Source organism: Zonotrichia albicollis, chromosome 27 (genome assembly GCF_047830755.1).
Source record: "Zonotrichia albicollis isolate bZonAlb1 chromosome 27, bZonAlb1.hap1, whole genome shotgun sequence".
NCBI classification, from domain to species: domain Eukaryota; kingdom Metazoa; phylum Chordata; class Aves; order Passeriformes; family Passerellidae; genus Zonotrichia; species Zonotrichia albicollis.
This window is the reverse complement of record NC_133845.1, coordinates 4,414,004-4,427,649: the sequence shown is the minus strand read 5'-3', so window position 1 is coordinate 4,427,649 and position 13,646 is coordinate 4,414,004. Positions and strand designations below refer to the sequence as shown.

The 13,646-nt window shown below is 49.5% G+C and overlaps 1 protein-coding gene across 4 annotated transcripts in view; it reads right to left on the bottom strand.

Moving 5' to 3' along the window:
* The window catches only part of B3GAT1 (beta-1,3-glucuronyltransferase 1), a 44,231-nt gene extending 35,265 nt beyond the window's left edge, over positions 1-8,966 (bottom strand). For 3 of the 4 annotated variants that reach the window (XM_074559462.1, XM_074559463.1, XM_074559464.1), the window contains exon 1: positions 8,777-8,795. The gene's annotated coding sequence lies outside the window, so the exon portion shown is untranslated. Of the gene's footprint in view, positions 1-8,776 lie in introns of all 4 variants that reach the window. The other variant, XM_074559468.1, reaches the window with a different exon arrangement.
* Between the last annotated feature and the right edge of the window lie 4,680 nt (positions 8,967-13,646).

Here is a 13,646-nt window from a genome sequence, read left to right as displayed (position 1 = left end):
CAGGAATGTCCTGACCCACAGTAGAAACTGTGCTGGGATTTATTCACAGCCCCTGCGATTTAAACATTGCTCTCCTGCCATGGACACAGCCAGGGAAGCCCCTCTGGAGGCAGAGAGCTGGCAAATATTTGCAAACATTTTTAAAATAAAAATTTAAATAATAAATTCAGATTGTTAAAATTCTGCAAATTACAAATATTCACCTTCCCTAGCCCCAGAGCCCAAGCTAGGCAGTGCTGTATTGCACTAATAATATATAATACATATATGATATGACACGACATGATATATGATATGATATATTATATTATATGATAGATATGATTTATATTATATGATATTATGTGATATAATATCATATATATGATATATTATATATATCATATAATATAATATACATATATAATGTACTACATATATATAATACATATAATAATACATATTATGAATGTATTGTTAATATAATATTATTAATATATAATTATTGATGCATATTATTCATATATTGTCATATATAATGCATATTATATATGTATTATATGTACATATGTATCTATATATATGTATTAGGTGTACATATATAATGTATATAATAGACAATATTATATACTCTCTATTTACATTTTTAATATAATCTATATATAAAATATAGATTTTTTATATTGAGTGTATACATAATGTAATATAATGTAATGCATATAGAATGTAATTATAGAATATAATATATATACATATATACAATATATATAAATCATATATTTTTATATAAATATACACTTATGACTGCAGGAGTACATAAGTGTATATTTATGTAAAAATATATGATTTTTATATATTTTATATATAAATAATATATTGTATATATGGAGACTACACAAAACCACCAGCCAAGCCCCCTGTCTGCCTCAGTCGCACCCATTCACACCCAAACATCCCCTCTGCCCCTTTTCCAGCCCCCAGCTCAGCCCAGCTCAGCCCCATCCCTCCCTCCTTCCTTGAGGCACCCAGCCCCCTCCCAGCCCTGCCTCAGCAGCCATCACGTGCATCCATTATTCAGGAGAAATATCAAGTTATTCATGAGCCAAACCAGTCTCCAGGTACTGCACCCAGCCTGACAAAATCCCTTCTGCTGGCTGCTCCCTTCCCAGCCTGAGCTCAGGGACAGGACAGGGCTTGGATCCCTCATTTTTGGGGGATTTATGGTTATTCTGTGAGGGACAGGAGGAGCAGCCCTGCCAGGCTCCCCCTCATCACTGCCCCATGTCCCTCAGGGTCCCTCAGCTCCTGCCCACTCCCCAAATGTCTGCAGGTGCTCTCGCTGGTCAGAGTGCACCCAGCCTGACAAAATCCCTTCTGCTGGTTGCTCAGGGAGAGGAGAGGGGATCCGCTCTGGCTTGGATCCCTCATTTTGGGGGATTTGTGGTTATTCTGTGATGGACAGGAGGAGCAGCCCTGCCAGCCTCCCTCTCACCCCTGCCTGGTGTCCCTCAGGGTCCCTCAGCTCCTGCCAAATGTTGGGATCTCTGCTGCTCACAGTGACCCCAAGAAAAGTTCAAAATTCTCTTTTCCCAGCCTGGAACTTGAAGAAAGACTCAGAGCTCTTCATTTCTCCATCTCAAGGTTGTTTATTGTATCTTATCTATAAAAGAGTCACGAGTTATTATTATTATTCTTTCCAGCCTTCTGTCTGTATCCTTTCTGTATTCTTTAGTATAGTTTGGTTTAGTATTCTTTTATATAATATAGTATCATAAAATAATGAATTAGCTTTCTGAGAACACGGAGTCAGATTCGTCATTCCTTCCTTCATCTGGGTGTTGGAATGTTGGGGGACACAAAACAGATGATGGATTTGGACCTGGTTAACATCAGAGATTTGATAACAGGATGCCTTGGCAAAAGCAAAGGGAACTTTCAAAATTAGACCTGGATTGCAAGAAGACTCAATCAAACAGATTTACTAGAAAAATAAAATCCCATTAAACCCTGCAAGCCAGAGATGTTGTTATATGCATAATTTTGTGTGATTTTAACCTAATCATTGTAGTACACATCACTAGTCTCCCTGAAACAGTATATCAGTGTTTGTATCCACAATAAAATCAGATTTTGATCACCAGGTCATTCTCCCCATCTCTCTCCATCACCAACAAACACCAGACCCACTCACTCTCATATTGACACCTCCAGCAGCCCCAGTCCCTCACAGCAGCACACCAGAGCATCCCCACCCTGCTTGGGGCCACCAGGACAAGAATCTGGACCATGCAAACCCCAACTCATCCCAAGTGCGATCCCTGTCCCCTGATAGTGACAGGAGCGCTGCTCTTTATTCACTGAGAGCCCGAGCGGGCCCCAAATCACGCTGGCATTATGTTATGATAATGCTGGAAGTATTATAAATGCTCTGTGTGCCAGACAAATCCTGGAGCAGGCTTCCAAATCCCCTCCAAATCCCCTCTTGTGTCTCTACATTCATCCATTCATGAAATGCAGAGCAGAGCCCCAGCATCCCTCCTTCTGCTCTGGGCTCTTTCCAGCTCAATGGAAGGTGAGGCAGACTCGGGGTGTTTCTCCTGGAGTAGCCTTTTTTTTTTGTTTTGTTTTGTTGGTTTTTTTTAAATTTATTTTTTGTTTGATTTTTTGTTATTTTTTAAAAGTATTTTTATTTTATTTTATTTTATTTGGTTTTTGTTTTTTTTCTTTTTTCTTTTTTTTGTATTTATTTTTTTAGGGTTTTTTTTGTTGTTTGGTTTGGTTTGGTTTTTTGTGGTGTTTATTTGGTTTGGGGTTTTTTTGGTCTTTTTTTGTTTTTGTTTTTTGGTGTTTTTTGGTTTTTTTTTTTTTTTTTTTTTCTGAGATAGTTTGATTTTTTGTTTTTTTTTTGGCCTTTCATCTGCAGAGGAACCTGCAGGGCATTTAGGACTGATGTCCAGCAAGGAGACTGAGACAAATCCCATGGCTCTGTCCCCTGTCAGAGGGCGAAGTGTTCCTCATTCTCCTGCTCCCTGCAGGGCCACAGGAGCAGGGAGCTCCCCTCAGCAGAGCTGCCTGCCTTAATTCTCTTTGCAAACAGCAATTTGGTCTATTTTAGGGGAATTCCTTTCGATCAGATGAGCTTCACCCTGGAAATTCCTATTTTTCTTTACAGCTGAACCTACCTGAGGCTACACCCCAATTCTCAGAACACTGAAGCAAAGGGTTCCTCATTTTTGGGAGGTGAGCAGGCTTTTCCTTTTGAGCTTTCAATTCCCTCTGCACTGCTCTTCAAGAAAAATCCCTAGACAGAAGCTTAGCTCCTGTCCTGGCTTTAGGAGAACAGCTCAGATGCAGCAGGAGGGGGATCTCGAGCATTTCCTATTTATTCTGCTGTCACAGGCAGGCAGATCGTGTTGTGTTGGCCGTGGCTCACAGGGAGAGCAGAGCTGGAGGGATTTCACCACTGCAGCTGGGAATGGCTTCAAGGCTCTGTGGTACCCAGACAGGGCAGGAACAGAGGGAGGAAAACTGCTCAGGGCTGTGCAGGGGGAAGGAACTCACTTTAAGGATGGAAAAATGGGTGTGGAATTGTGCTACAAGGTGTATTCCTGTCCAGAGCTGTGCAGAATGAAAAAACTCACTTCCAGGATGGAAAAAAATAATGTGGAAGTGTGCTCTAAGGTGTATTCCTGCCCAGAACTGTGCAGAGGGAAGGAACTCACTTCCAGGATGGAAAAATGGCTGTGGAATTGTGCTCAGAGGTGTTTTACTGCTCAGAACTGTGCAGGGGGAAGGAACTCACTTCCAGCATGGAAATAATGAGTGTGGAAATGTGCTACAAGGTGTATTCCTGACCAGATTTTTGCAGAGGGAAGGAACTCTTCCAGCATGGAAAAATGGGTGTGGAAGTGTGCTCCAAAGTGTATTCCTGCTCAAAATTGAGCAGAGGGAAGGAACTCACTTCCAGGATGGAAAAATGGGTGTGGAAATGTGCTCCAAGGTGTTTTATTGCCCAGAACTGTGCAGAATGAAAGAACTCACTTCCAGAATGGAAAAAAATAATGTGGAAGTGTGCTCTAAGGTGTATTCCTGCCCAGAACTATGCAGAGGGAAGGAACTCACTTCCAGGATGGAAAAATGGGTGTGGAATTGTGCTCCAAGGGGTATTCCTGTCCAGAACAGTGCAGAATGAAAGAACTCACTTCCAGGATGGAAAAATGGGTGTGGAAATGTGCCCCAAAGTGTTTTACTGTTCAGAATTTCTCAGAGGGAAGGAACTCACTTCCAGCATGGAAAAATGGGTGTGGAAGTGTGCTCCAAAGTGTTTTACTGCCCAGAACAGTGCAGAATGAAAGAATTCCCTTCCAGGATGGAAAAATGGGTGTGAAATTGTGCTCAGAGGTTTTTTACTGCTCAGAACTGTGCAGGGGGAAGGAACTCACTTCCAGCATGGAAATAATGAGTGTGGAAATGTGCTACAAGGTGCATTCCTGACCAGATTTGTGCAGAGGGAAGGAACTCTTCCAGCATGGAAAAATGGGTGTGGAAGTGTGCTCCAAAGTGTATTCCTGCTCAAAACTGAGCAGAGGGAAGGAACTCACTTCCAAGATGGAAAAATGGGTGTGGAAATGTGCTCCAAAGTGTTTTGCTGTCCAGAACAGTGCGGAATGAAAGAACTCACTTTCAGGATGGAAAAATGGCCGTGGAAGTGTGCTTTAAAGTGTATTCCTGCCCAGAACTGTGCAGGGGCAAGGAGCTCACTTCCAGCATGGAAAATGGGTGTGGAAGTGTGCTCCAAGGTGCATTCCTGCCCAGGAATCATTTCCTGAGCCTGTGAACAAAGTCTTTTGGGAAGTACAATGAAAAAACCCACAGAGGGAGCGGGATAAGGGTAGGAGGGCTGAACTGGCTGAATTTCTGTGACACAGCACTGAGAGAGCAGGATGTGCTCCCCAGCACTGGGAATTCTCTGCCCCCTCTGTCATTCCTGGGGATGTGGGGCTCCCAGCACAGCTGGAGCAGATGTATGCCACAGTGCTTCACACCCTGTGGCACTGCCAGCTCTTGGGGCTGCTCCTTGTGTCTCCAGCAGGAGATGGAGGTTAATTATGGCCCCCATCCCATGGTCTCTGCTCAGCAAATCCCTCCTCAGCTCCTGGAGGGGAATCCAGCCCTGATGGCCAACCCAAACACAAGAAGTCAAGGAATGCAGGAGGAAAAAGGAGAGTCCATCCTCACCCTTCAGCCCTCATGGCATGGGTCACTCCTCCTGCCACCACAGCAGCAAAGCGCAGGCAGGTGCTGATCCAGGATCTCCACAGGCAGAACATGAACAGGCAACACATCCCAGAGCAAAAGGAGCCACAGAGGCACCTCCCAAGGACATGGATCCCAGAAAAAGCTTTGCCTTGGGGTGGGTTGAAGCTGATGCTTCAGGTTTTAGGTTTTCTATTTTTCACATTCTGTGCTGCTTTAGTGTGTGGGTCTGGGTTCACACCAGGGGATGCTGAGCTCTGTGCACAGAGCAGGGAGACAAAACAATTCCTGCTCCAGCTGGGCACCAAGGACAAATGATCCAAATCTCAGCCCAGGAGCACAAACACCGTGGGCTGGAGAGAGAAAAACAAGCAGGGTGGGACTGGATGGGCTAAAGCTGGAATGGGACAATGAACTGCAAGGTGCAAATGGAGCAGAACTGATCCCAGGGAGAGACCCCGGGAGCGCTCGTGCATTTTGGGGCCATTTTGGTTCATCTTGGGTTCATTTTGGGACCATTTTGGTTCATCTCGGGTGCAGCCCTGTCTGGGCTCTGGTGCTGCCCAAGGTGCATCCATTGAGGAGATCCTTTTAATAAATCCCTGCTCTATTCTTTAGCTCTGTCCAACCTCTGCTCTAGCTCAGCCTTCCCAAGGCAGCATTTTGTGGCGACCACAGCAGGACACAAGACATCAAAGCCCCACTAAATTCTCCGCCAGCTAAACACAACTTACAGTGCAGCCCACTGAACTTTTTGAGCCAGGAAATGAAGGCCTAAAGGGTGAGGAAACCACTGAGGGCCACAGAGGAAGATGCTGACCAAGGCTTGCTGCATCCCCAGAGGTCAGGGATCTTGCTGAAAAGCAGCCCTGGAATCCCGGCAGCCTCTGGCACTGCTCATCCCTGCCACAGAAAATGCACAGAAATGCAAGAAAGGACCCCATCCTGTCCTCCTCTGGATTCAGATCTGCCCACTGGGTTTTGTTGGAGGAACTAAAAATTGCTTTTTTTGCACAACTTTTTTTTTTTTTTGAGAGCCAGTAGAAATAAAACAAGGGCAAGACAGAGCAAAATCATCTCAAAGGGCAAATCTGCAAAACCCACTGAAAAATGAAATGCAGCATTTGCCCCTGTGTCCCTTTTTAAGACAGCTTTTGTCATTTCCCAAGGTGCTGTGGCAACAGGAGAGGGCTGGAAGAGATTGAAGGGGCAGATGATGCCCTGTTTTGGGCTCAGAAAGCAGCATTTTGGGGACAGCCAGCTCTGGCCAAGGAGGGAGTGCATGCTCACACTTCAGTCCTGGAAGAATTCTTGGTGAGCTTAGGCCAGCTCTCCCCGAGGGCTGCCAGGAGGATGCAGCAGGGCTGAGGATGCTGAAACCCCCCCAGCCCTGCACTCTGGGGGCACTCAGAGCCCTCCTGGCCTCCAGAGGTGCAACAGCTGCAGAGAAAGCCCAGGAAGATGCACCACAAACAGGCAGGGAAGAGGAAATCCAGCATCCCTGAGCCTGGCTGGGCTCTGGTGGCACTGCCCTGTGCCAGCTGTGGCACAGACAGGGTGACAGCCCCGGCAAGGCTTGGGGCACCTTGTTCACTCATTCCTTCTCTGGGATGGGGATGGGGATGGGATATGGGATGGGAAACTCTGGGAAGCCAGGTGGGAAAGCTCTGCCCCTCTCCTCCTGGGGACTCCTGCACTGAGGGAGACCCTCATGGAGACCCTCATGGAGACCCTCATGGAGACCTTCTGGCTTTTCTGACCCGAAGAAGCAGAACACGAGGTTTGTGTCCCCTGTTCTGCACCCCGAAGCTGTCAGGGCACTGCAGGGATCCCCCCAGGAATGCCCATGGAGGATTGCAGGAAGAGATTTGTAATCCAGGAATTGGAATTCAAATCCTTTTGGAATGGGAACGTACCCAGAGCCAACATCACTGACTGCATGTTTCTTCCTCTGCCTTCCCCACACCCATAAATATTCAAACAGGAAAATAAAATTATTGATCAGCTGCCTTCCCATTATAGCAACAGCCACTGTCCTGCAGGCTTTGGGCATTTCCAAAGCTCCTACCACAGAATTAACCCTGCTGTGAGAAAGATTCTTCCTAATTCTTGAATTCCTTCACCAGAACATCATCTACATCCCTCAAGGCTGGCACAGACACCAGAGTTTGGAGTTTCACACAGAAAGAGGATATTTTCCCCAGTGCCTCCATTTTCCTCTCCACACCCTTCCAGCCCCATCTCTACCAGGTAAGCCAGGAAACCCCAGCCCTTGTGACCTTCCAGCCAAATCCTGGGGAATCCACTCACTGAGGAGGATGCTCAGGGACACCAAAAATCCAAGAGTGTGCAGAGCAGTGCAAGGGACTCCAGAGTGTCTGCCAGTGCCTCGCATTGGGCCACAAACTCCCTGAATGTTCCTGCATTACCGTTCCTGCACAGCCAGGCTCTGACAGGGACCGGTGGCACTCTGGGGCTCAGGATGTGCTCGCACCAGTGGGGACCTCTGGGACACGTCGTTATTTCAGCAATCAAAGCAAACGCTTCCTAACGCCGTGCCAGGAGCCATCAAGCAGCCCCTGGAGGCACGGGAGGAGGGGAATGGGAGCAAATGGATGTGGCAGCAGCAGGATCCTGCCCGAGGTAGCGAGGGATGGCCAGGAAAGGGCTCGGATCGCAGGGGATAACTGGGGAGGGGCTGCGAACATCGGGCTCTCCTCGGGGCTTTCCCCAACATCTGGCTAAAGGCACCTCCCAGCCCTGTCTGAAGTTGTGCTGCCTGCCCTGACTGAGAGAAATTCGGAGTTTCACGGTCAGAGACCCAGGAACTGAGTCACAGAGAGGCCCAGCAGGGAGAGGAAAGCATCATCTGTGGGCAGCTTCATTGATCAGCCCTGACTTTCTCCCTCACAACCACTGGTTCTCATCCCCTCCCACTCCCGCTCCACGCCACAACACAGACATCCCTCCTCTGAGCCTTGCTCAGCCATCTCCTCTCCCCCCAATAAACCACAGCACTCGGGAAGCTTTTCCCTTTAGGCAGCCTCAAAGTTGGCTCCCGGCACTGCTGGCACGAATGAAAGCGATTCCAGTTCCCCCTCCTCCTGCATCCCATCCCTCTCCGGTGCGAAGAAAAGGCAGAGGATGACCAAGGGAGGGGAGCAGCAACTCCGGGTGGCCTCTCACCTCCCTCCCCTCATTGTGCACGGATGCTCGGGAGGATGCGGAGCCACCGAGAGCCCCAGGGACCCCGGGGCACGCAGGGTCGGGAGGGCGATGCTGGGAGCTCCTGGAGCGATCCCCGGGGAAAGCAGCTCGGTGTCCTCGGGCAAAGCGGGGGCAAAGTGAATCTCCAGCACCGCAGCCCCCCGGACCCGCTCTGCGCCCTCTCACTGCGCCGGGAGGGGAGGCAAAAACCGCTCCGAGCATCTCCTGCTCCCTCCCGTGCCCTGCCCGCTGCATCCACACACACACCCCGGGCAGAAAGGATGCGTGTCCTGCTCGGCTCAGCCATGCAGCCGGAGGAGGCAGCCGGAGTTACCTTGTGAGCGCAGCCGGAGCCGCCTTCTGTCTCCATCGCGGCCGGGAAGCTGCTCCCATTCATGCTCTAATCCCTGCGAACAGAGGCACGATTCAAAGCGGCTCCTCGCCCATCCAGCAACCTCCGCCTCCTTCTCTCCCCCCTTTCCGCCTCGTTTGTTGCGTCCGGCTTTGTGGTGCTTTTCTGTCTTTGTTTAAGGGGTTTTAAAAAAAAAAAAATGCTTTCTTTCTTAATCCAGGCAGCGAGCACGGCGCTGCTTCATCGCATCCCTGCCCGCGTTTCGCTCGGCCAGAGCAGCCTCGGGGAGCTCCTCGCTGTGCTCCGGCTCGCAGCTCTGCCTTCTGCAGCCTGGCGTTCGGGGGAGAAAGAGAGCGAGCAAACAGGGAGGAGGAGGAGGAGGAGGAGGAAGAGGAGGAGGAGGAGGAGGCCAGCGGGATGCGGGAGGAAGGAGGCAGAGCGTGGCTGCTTTGTATCCAGAGCAGCGCCGGCAGGCTGTGGCTGCCAGAGGAGGGGATGCTCGGGGAATGGTCGGTACCAATTGATCCCGCTCCGGCAGGGGCACCGCAACCTGCGACAGCGACAGCGACTGCCGGGGAAGGGCCCCGGGAGGGATCGGATCTGCTCTGCTCACCCTGAGCACAGCCAGGGCTGCAGGACCGGGGAGAGAGGGGATGGGATGGGATAGCGGGATAATGGGATGGGATGGGATAATGGGATAATAGGATAATGGGATAATGGGATGGGATCCATGGGATGGGATGGGATGGGATGGGATGGGATGGGATGGGATGGGATGGGATGGGATGGGATGGGATGGGATGGGATGGGATGGGATGGGATGGGATGGGATCCACTGGATAGGATAATGGGGATGGGATGGGATCCATTGGATGGGATAATGGGGATGGGATGGGATCCATGGAATGGAATCTATGCAATGGGATAATGGGATGGGATATGGGATATGGGATATGGGATATGGTATATGGGATATGGGGTATGGCATATGGGATATGGGATGGGATGGCATGGGGATGGAGAGGCTCTGGCTGGTGAGGGGGCTCAGCATTGCCCATAGGAATCTCAGAAGGTGACCATGTGTTGAATGCAAGGCAAAGCTCCCCTCCAACCCTCAGGATGGCAGGCAGAGCTCGGCTCCACTTCCATCTCTTCAGAGCAGCCCCCTCAGCTCCTCTCTGCCCCGTGCCTGTGCTGGAGGCTCCCAGCAGAGCCCAGCCAGGCTTTGGGAGCAGTGGCCAGCCCTCCTTGCACCTCATCCTGCTTCCCTTCCCTGCAGCACCAGCCTTCCCACAGCCCTGCTCAGCCATCCCCCCCAAACACTGAGCACCCCCATGTCCCTCCTGGGGGCTGCCCAAGGGTCCTGGCACTGCACAAAGGGCAGCAGGAGCGTTTTCCCATGGGAAGGAGGCTCTGGATGTGCCTAGGGCTGCCCTTGAGCTGTGACATCTGCAGGACCCATGTGTGACCTCTGTCCATGCACAGAACACAGGGATGCTCCCTTCCTCCTTGGGGAGCACTTGAGGCAGGGCTTGAGGGCACAGGGAGAGCAAAGGTCTCATCTCCTGATCCTGCCCTTTGGGAGCTGACCCTGCTCAGCAGGCTGAACCCCACAGAGTGTGTCTCCAAATGCCAGCTGGGCAGTTTAACCCGAGCCAAAAGTCACTGCTGAGCTTGGGGATGAGGCACCTTTCACCAGTCCTGAGCTGCTTCCAACCACATCAATCCCCTCCAAGCACCTCCATTTATCTCTGCCTGCTCCACAGTGGACGTGCACAGATCCACAGATCCTCCCCTGCTGCTCCCTCTCTGTAAGGTTACAGTGCCATGGAAACCTGTAGGTATAGACAGATTTACTTATGCTTTACCAAAAAAGGAAGAACAAAGTAAAAAAAAAAAAAATAAACCCCATCATTCTGGTGACTGGGGGGAAGCTGGAGTACACAGCAATCTGGGATCCACAGCATGGGGCAACCTCAGGGATTTTCACCAGGAATTCCCACAATTTTCATGGACCTTATGGTTTTGAACCTACAGCATTCAGACTCCAGCATCAACTTGTGCAGGGGATGCAGAGATTTCTGCTGAGAAGTTTGGAAACCCAAACATCACCCACAAATGATCAGGCCCACTGACAAAGCCCAGCTGCAGCATCAGAGGGACAGGGATTCCCACATTCCTGATTCCTGAAGTGAGGAATATATATATATATATATATATACACACATATATATGTATAATATATAATATATAATATATAATATATAATATATAATATATAATATATAATATATAATATATAATATATAATATATAATATATAATATATAATATATAATATATAATAATATCTATTTTATATGTAATATATATATTTCCACCCCTGCCTCAGGTGGAAATGAGCCTGTGCAGGACAAAGCAGGGAGATGTTGCCTCCAGATGAAGGTGATGCTGGAAGGAAGGAGCTTTGAGCAGCCTCTCCCTGCAATCTGCACCTTCTCTGTGGAAGAACAGGATGAACAAGAACTGCCAGCCCAGAGTCCTTCATGCACAGCCAGGCAGCTCCTGCTCAGCCACCCCCTCTGCAAAACACAGCAGCTCCTGCAATCAAACGGAAACGTGGCCTTTTTTTGTCCTTGGTCTCATTTTCTGCAAGGTACCTAGGGAGAGATCAGCTCCAAAGACTCCTTGCCTGGGAATTTTGTGCCAGCTCAGCTAGTACTAAGGGTTTCACTGTGCTCCATGTCTATTAAAAATGCATAATGTCCATTTATATCAAAAGGGTGGATTCAGACCCAGTGCTTTTCCAGCGTGTCCCAGGCTGTTATGGCATGCTGGAGATGGATAGGAGGGATCTGTCCCTTGAGGCCCATATCAGAATGAGAAAAGGGCAAATTCACTGAATATTTCAGGGAAAAAAAAATAAAAATGAGAAGAGGCATAAAAATGCTCCTGCCACAACACCTAAACGCATCAAAATTCAGGGGGAGGGAAAGGAGATGTGCTACACCTGAGATTTATAAAATTATGGGTGAGCAGTAACATTTCAGGCTGAGACCTGGACCAGAGCCTCTGAAGACTCACAAAGGTGGAAAGCGTTGGGAAAAGTATCAGGGAAGCTCAGGAGGGGCACAGAGAGGCATTGCTTCATCCCTGTGGACAAAAATCCCAGTGTGACGCACCCAGAGCTGCTCTTGGTGATCAGAGCAGCAGAACAACCATGCAAAAACACTGCCCTGACATTTGCCAAGGTTGTCCCTTTGAACCTTCACATATCCACTTGTCTGCACGCTGCATGGGGCTGTGCCACACTCCCCTGGGCCAAATTCCAAGAGAGGGAATGGGAGGAGAGGCTCAGGCAGTCCTGCAGGACCCCGGGCTCAAGGGGGGAATCTTTGCCTGGATCCAGGAGCTCCAGGGAGGATGTGAGTCTGGAAGAGGCAGCATCGCTGTTGACAGCAGTGTGTATAAACAGAGCAGCATTTCCCTGCTCCCTCCCCCTTCTTATTATAGCACAGAACACCCCGAGTAAAACACATACACACAACAATCCACTATAAAAGGAAAACAAAGCCCCGAGCGTGAGCGCGCACACGCAGACACAGAGACGCTGCTGGAGAGCACAGCGCACATCCAATACCTTAAATGTCATTTTTTTAAATATTAATGCTGTGCTTCCGGCTAGGTTTATGTAAGATTTGTTTTCACAGGGCTGCAGGCACGTGCAAACTTAAAGGAGATGCTCCCAGTCCCACACCCTGAGCTGCCCCAGCCACCCTGGGGCTCAGGGCTCAGTCCTTGACCCTGCTCTGTCCTGCCCTTCCCAACTCCACAGCCAGGCAGCAGCAGGGCCAGGGCAGGCTCGCTCCCTCCAGGCTTTTTTCCTGTGAGGAAGCAGAGCTGCAGCTCCCTACTCTCCTCTCCCTGTGTTTCCCATCTGGCAGTGCTGGGAGTGTCCGTGCTCAGAGCCAGGCATGGACAGGAGCGGTGCCTCTCCCCAGTGAACAACCAGCTCATCAGCCAGGGCTGTGAGGGGCAAAGGGACAGCACCAGGGCCAGTGCTCAGTAAATAGCAGGGTATGTGTCTAAGTTTGGAAAGACGGGTGTCTGCTAAGGAAGGCAGGAGAAAATGAAACGGAAAAAATGTAAACTCCCCTCCCTTCAAATTTCATAAATTTGAAATTAAAGGGGGGCTCTCAGGCAAAAAAATATGGGAGCAGGAAGAAAATAAAAGGATAAAATAAACAATGCAGTAAATTAAACAAACACTGTCAGAGTCAGACCCAACCTGACACCCTGTGGGTCAGGCTGTTGGCAGCAGTCCCATTGGAATTGTGGCTCAGCCCTCCTGCAGTGTCAGGGCTGGTTCTGCTGGAGCAGGATCCTGGAGAAAGGTGCAGTCTCTGCCTCTGGAGATCCAGGGGCAGAGGCAGCTGCTGTTCCTCTGGGGAATCCAGGGGAGAAGCCGTGCTGGTGTTCCAGAATCTCCAGATTATATCCAGGCAGGAATGCTTGGCTGGTGCTCCAGAATCTCCAGATTATATCCAGGCAGGAATGCTTGGCTGGTGTTCCAGAATCTCAGATTATATCCAGGCAGGAATGCTTGGCTCCTCCCTCTGGGCTCACATCCCCCAATGGGATGCTGTAGTTCTTATCAGCCATGCACTGACATTCAATAGCTGTTATCAGCAGATGTCTCCCCAGAGGGAGGAGTGGGTGTGGAAGAGATAAGGGAAAACTGCCCACTGAACAGAAGACAACTGCCATACAGATGGCAAACAGAACACAATTTGCTTGGCAATCCAGGACAGTGTGCTTCAGCAGGGCACACACAGGCTGGGAGCAGCTGGAG